Raw genomic sequence first — 6,046 nt, 5'->3', positions numbered from 1 at the left:
GCAGTGTTTCAGGAAGCTGTGCCCTGCGCGGGCTCGGGGACGAGCCGCTGCTGGGGTGCAGCGGGGCGGCTGCGAGCTCCTCGCCCGGGGTGGTCGCCCTCCTCCCTCCCGACAGGGCACTGTGCAAGCGAGAGCTGTGATTCCGGTCAAAGGAAATATTAGTCATTGCAGACTTGGGTCTTTGCTGTTAAACATTAGGCATCCAGCTGGCATCCAGGATAAAGAAAACTCCGGTTCACCCGCGTGAGCACGCTTTGCGTCCTGGTTTAAAAGCCCGACAAGGCAATTGCATCCTGCCTCCGTAGCCTTTTCATTAGCTGCCCTAAGCTAGCATTTTTCTTGGGCACATCGGTTTTGGGACAGCCCAGCCGGTTTCCAAGCCATGAGCCCTCTGGTTACAGCTGGCTTTTCACAGCTACCAAGCCCAGCCGCAGCTGCGCTGCCGACGTCTTCAGCAATCAGGGCCCAGCTGCCGCTTCGAATCGGGCAGGAAGGGGCTGGGTCTGCTGCAGCGCATAAAAGAGCTTTTTCGGCCTGACAGTGGTATATAAAATGCAATATAATGTTACCTATAATTTTTTAAAACCAGCTCTGGTCCTGCCACTAAAACACTCTCTATAGTTTCTTTTTCCTTTCTTTAACAGCTATAAACTGCGGACATCTATTCTTCCTCCCTCTTAGCTTGTGCCTGTCCTGGTTTATAGCGTCGTCAGAACCTCCTGAGTGATTTACACGGAAAGGCAGTGAACGCTCGCTCCCTCCTCCCGGGCTCGGGGCTGCTCGGTGACGCAGCGGCGGGGAGCACAAGCGTGACTAACTCTTCCCTCCGCAGCAAACGGGGATTTGGGGTCTTTGCTCAGCRCGTTCCTCGCCGGCGGTGGAAGCTGCCTAAGGAAGCGCCCCGGCCCRGCCGCGTGCCTCGGCGCGAGGAAGAGCGCCCCGACCGTGGGCACCGGGGCTCGGGCTCCCTGCGTAACCTGCTGCTGCTGCGGCACGGTGCAGCCCGGCGCCCCGCTCGCGGCCGGTCCCGCTGGACGCAGGGCTTCCCACTGCCCCGGCCGGGATCAGCTCTCTTTGGCTCACACCTGGAAAACGTGGGTTTAACCCGGCCAGAAGGACCTCCCGGATGGCAGTTGCTCCCCCGTTGCAGCCTGGTTATTATAACACCTCTCATCACCTGGGCTGTTTCCTCCCCAGTGACTTTTGGACTCCCTGGGAGAATTTGTCTGCTGTAAGGCCATGCGGGATCATTCCTGCTGGTGTCTGCACCTGGCCTCTCTCCCTCCCCCAGGCACCACGAGGTCAGGTTAGGAGGGAGGATCCCTCTGCTCACCTCATCCATTGCTGCGATGGCAGAAAGGTGTGAAATGAGGCACACCTGGTCCTGCCCTACGCTCTTTGCAGAGCAAACACGAAGCAGGAGGGAGTCCAGAGCTTGTTTCTTGGGTGCAGCAGGGCGAGAGCCACCCCAGGCCCATGGCCCTGTGACTGCAGGTGCTGGGGGAGTCTTTAGAGGGAAGGATTTTCCATGGGGCTGGTGGTTCCCTTCTGCAGTGCCTGGCCCTGGGCGAGGAGGAGGAGGAGGCAGCAGCGACTGCGGTGGCAGGTGCCTGAACTGTAAGTGTTTGCCCTGTGGGGCTCTGACACTGCTGGTGCGTTTGGGTCTTGCTGTGTCGGAGCACATCCAGGTGGGATGGGAGCTTGGGAAGCTGCTCCCCATCCCTGAGCAGAGCTGGGCTCTGAGGGCTTCCAGGGCTTGTGCCCACGCCTCTGCCCTGTGGATGGGTCCCCACTGGAGAGACAGCAGAGGTCTGCTGCCTGGGATGATGRCTTGGGTGCTGCTGGCTGCTCCTGGGGTGCCTCTGTGCTCCCAGCCCTGGCTCCCCGCCGTGTCCCTCGCTCCCTGCTGAAGGCTCCCCACTGCCCAGAGGTGCCCCTGCCCTTTGGCGGCTCTAGCACGGGCCGCGCATGGTGCCGCTGCTCGGGGCGCGGGCAGAGCCCGCTCCCGCGCTTGCCCCTCGCGTGGTGCCCRTGGGAGCCCACGTCTGGGGGCGTGGGCGTTCAGGATCCCCCCTCGGCACCTGCCKTACGGGGTGCCCGCTGCCCCCGTGCAGCGCGGGTCCTGGGCAGCAGAGCCGGCTCCTGCAGCGGTTGCATGCGCAAAACCTCTCCCGGTTTCCAGCGTGGCAGCTCGGATGCTCCTGTTTCCGGCACCCTGTCGCCGGAGGGAAGCAGCACCGGCTTGTCCGTCTGGCAGCGAGGCGTCTGCYGAGCGATCGGCCCGGCGGAGAGAGCCGGGGGAGGGGGCGGTGGCCCGGCCCGGATGGGGYGGCTGCTGGCTTGAGCCCCAACCCAGCCTCTGGTTAGGCAGCAAAGCATGTGGTTATCTCTGCAAAGACTGCAATTAGGCTGCTTGGCACTAACTTGTCCCCAAAAGCTGGAGAAGAGGCAAGAAACTCAGATCRTCCATTTTATATGCAGCTTTGTAGGGAGAAATGGAGGCCGAGGCAGGAGAGGTCTGTACTGGGAAGCCGGTTCCTCTTTGCTCTGTCTCCTCTGCTCTTGGTGACCAACCCGAGAGTCCCTGTGTYCCTCAGGCCAGACCCAGCCCAAGGGGAGTTGGACCCGGTGCTCCCCCTCTCCCCGCGCTGGCCATCGGAGCATCCCTATCCCCGGCACGGCGGGATGTAGCTGGAGCCCGTCCTGCCACTGGCAGCACGCGGAGGTGGGCACCGTGCCCACCCGAAGCTGGAGCGCGTTTCCCCTCCGCTCTCCGATAAGCTCTGCCGTTCATTCAYGGCTGTGTGCTGACCGCGGGCCAGGCAGTAGGACCCACCCGGTCCACTTGGAGGCAGAGGAAATGCTCCTTGGCATGGCAATCAATCTTCCAAAGGGCTGCTGAAAGAAGAGGCTGTCTCGCTCGCTCCTCCGTGCTGGAGCACGGTTGGTGGCACGTTTCTCTGGATTTCTCCGGAGGGATGAGACGTGCTGGTGTGAGTGTGAAGGGGTAGAAGTTCAGCCAAGTTTGTAGTCATCGGAGGTAATCTGGTTTCAAAGTGCTTAAGGTAGCTCTGGGGCTGCTGGCTGCTCTTGAAAAGCCTCTCCTTGATGGGAGGTCATCTGGTCCGTGTCCCTGTCCTGATGTACGGGAGTTAGGAGAGCTCAGGGGAGTAAAGAGAGGCTTTGTCCGGGGTACAAATCTGTGCCCGCACTTGGGGCTGAGCCAGCAAAGCAGTTGGTGATGCTCTCACGTGGGCATGAATGTAGTGAATGATGGGCAGCAAAYGATCTGATTTGGTGCGAAACGGTTGTGCAGCCGTGGAGAAGTTGGCATGCTCGCTGCAAGCGGGCGACGAACGAGATGCGGGTCGGCAGCCGGCCGAGCCAGAGCGCGTTGTGCAACGCAGAAACCTCTTGGGCAACGCACCCGGAGGGATGGGGGACGGCGCTCGCTCCCGGCAGGCCGCTCGCGTGGCTCCGGGGTCGAGCYGGGTCCGGGCCGTTTCCGCCCCGCTGCAGAGCGGCTCTGGCTGCTTCCCCCGACCTCGCCGCTCTCCAGGCGACTGCGGCGTTCGGGACAAACTCGGCCCGGCGTCGCTAACGGCAACTGCTAATTGTTCTCTCGTTCTGTACTATATTTAATTCCCCACTATTATTTTTTCCCCTTTTAATCATAAAAAGCCTAAATTTCCCTCGGGGAAGGTTATTGGCTCAATTGTGGAAATATACCTGCAGCTTGCCTGGCGCCGAGCCGCCCGGGGACTGGCTGTATTTTTAAATCCAAGTACAAAGTGTCTCTTCGACGCTAACTTCGCTTAACCCTTCATGGGGAGGGTGGCTGGGGGCGAGCGGGGCTGCTGGCGCCCATCCCCGGGGCGGCCGGCCTGCCGCCGCGGCGAGGGGACGCACGGGCAGAGGCAACCGCTCGCCGGGCGAGCGCGAAGCGGTGTCTCCCCCGCACCGCTCCAAAGCCGGCTGGGACCGGGGCTCGGGTCCTCCGAGGTAACCGGGCGCCTCGATACCTTTGAGGACGTGGGTCAAAGTCATCCCGCCTGGCCGCGGCTCCCGCGAGACCGTTCGCGCAGCGGCAGGTCGCCGCAGGCGCGAGCGGAGGCACAGATGGGGCGGCCGGGAGGGACCTGGCCCTCGTCTCGGCCGGTTATTAAAGCGGCCCCGGGGGGCTTCATCCCGCGGGCCGTGGGTCACCTCTCCTGCGGGGAGGCTTCGCTTTGGGTTGCGGCTCGAGCGCGCGGGGCTGGGGGCTGACCCTGCTCGCCGAGGACGCCCGCACCCTCGCCGGCACCAAAGGAGCGGTTCTGCTCAGCAGGGGCAGCTCTGGGCTCAGCAATCCTAACCTAGAAGGAGGAACGAGGTCAAAACAACCCCTCTTTTTCTTCTTTCTTCTTCTTTTTATTTTTTTTCCCCCGACCGGCTCTAGCCTGGGCTCGGTCCTGCCCTGTCGCTGTGCCGCTCTCCGTGGGGCGGGAGKACGGCGCGGTGGCATGAAAAGCACCATACAGAGCCCGGCCGGGGCTTCGCATCGCGTCTGTGGGCAGCAGCAGGGTCAGGGGGTAACCGAAGGAGGGGGAGAACCGGCCTCCTGGCCGAAGAATCCGCCTTTCACGGGAGCGCGCCCGCGGAGCAGTCCTGCGCCCCTGCCCGGCGCCGCGCACAAGGGCCCGAGTGTCTCCCTCCCTCCCTCCCTCCCCCTCGAACAAAGGCGGCTGCAGTTATTTTTTCGCTTTCCCATTCCAGGCGGCTTCACCCTTGCATTCCCGGCCCCGGCTCCAGCCGCGGCTCCGGGCTTCGGTCCGGCTCCGACGGGCCGTAGCAGGCGGTGGCAGCTCGCGTGGAGCTTCCCCGAGCGAGGTCGGGGCTGTTCCGCCCGTCTCGGGTGCCGTCGCGCCCCGGGTGGAAAGCGAAGGGACGAGCGGCGCCCGCGGGAGAGCCGGGGCGGCTCGTCCCTGCGGATGGGCACCCGGGAAGGCTCTGGGGTGCTCCCAGGGTGCTGCCAGCCCCTTCTGCCCCCCGACCCGGGATGCACCGCGGCGCCGACGCGCTCTCGTGTGCGCAGCATCCTTGCTCGCCGGTGTGCGGTTTGCACAAGCTGGAGCCGCAGCGGGGCTCCCCGCCGGCTCGGGGGCTACGAGCCCGGCCGGCCTCCCCTCGGGTCCCGGCGCAGCCCGCGCGGATGCACGGCCCTGCAGCCGGCCTCCGTTTAGGCAGCGGCGATCRGGGCGGAGGTGGGGAAGGCGCGCGGGAGGTGCGGGCGGAGAGGAGCCCCTGGCAGAGGGAGCATCCCGGGGCTGGGCCGGGAGGCGGCCCCGCAGCTCGCGTGGCCGCCCGCAAAGGAGCGATTTCGGCATGTGAAAGGAATTCGACTTCGGCCCCGCCAGAGACGAAGGCCGGGCCGTGGGGACGGCTGCTGCTGTACTGACTCACCGGCCTCCTCTCCGCAGCCGCTTCCTTTCCGGCAGGCAGAAACTCCCAGTTTTTATTTATCATGTGGCTTAAAGCAGGGGGTAAGGAAGGAAACGCTCTTATTTTTAACTCCTCTATCTCCCCTGAGCCGCGGGGCAGAGGGAGCCGCGAGGGGGGAGCCCGGCCGGCCCGTGTCCCCGCGAGCGTCCCCGCGGCCGGGAGCCGCTCTGCAGCACGTGCTCGTGGGCTGCAGGTCCCTCGCTGGGTCCGGGCTCTGCGCGGCGCCTGGGGCGGGCGTCTGCGTGCAAAGGGCCCCGCCGGTCCGTAATGCTTTTGCACTCCCAGGTGGTTTTTACCTCTCGGCGCGCTCTGCGATCGCCAGCCGCCCCGGTGGCACCGGGCAGGTCGTGGCGGCCCAGCCGCGCGCGCGAGGGGCCGGGGCCGCGGCGGTGCCCCTTGGCTGAGCCGCTGCCTTYGACCAGAGCGGCTGATCTGTGCGTGAAGTTTTGCTCTTGGATTCCYGGGGGCCGCTTTTAGCTCCTGTTTTGAAACCTTCGTGTGCTTTTAGCAGCAGCAAGTGTTTTTTTTTTTTCTTTATAATCTTTTCTTCCCCCCACTCTGTTGC

The sequence above is a fragment of the Rhea americana genome, unplaced genomic scaffold (genome assembly GCF_003343005.1).
Source record: "Rhea americana isolate MKP2758 unplaced genomic scaffold, rheAme1 scaffold_321, whole genome shotgun sequence".
NCBI lineage: Eukaryota > Metazoa > Chordata > Aves > Rheiformes > Rheidae > Rhea > Rhea americana.
This window is presented reverse-complemented; position numbering follows the sequence as displayed.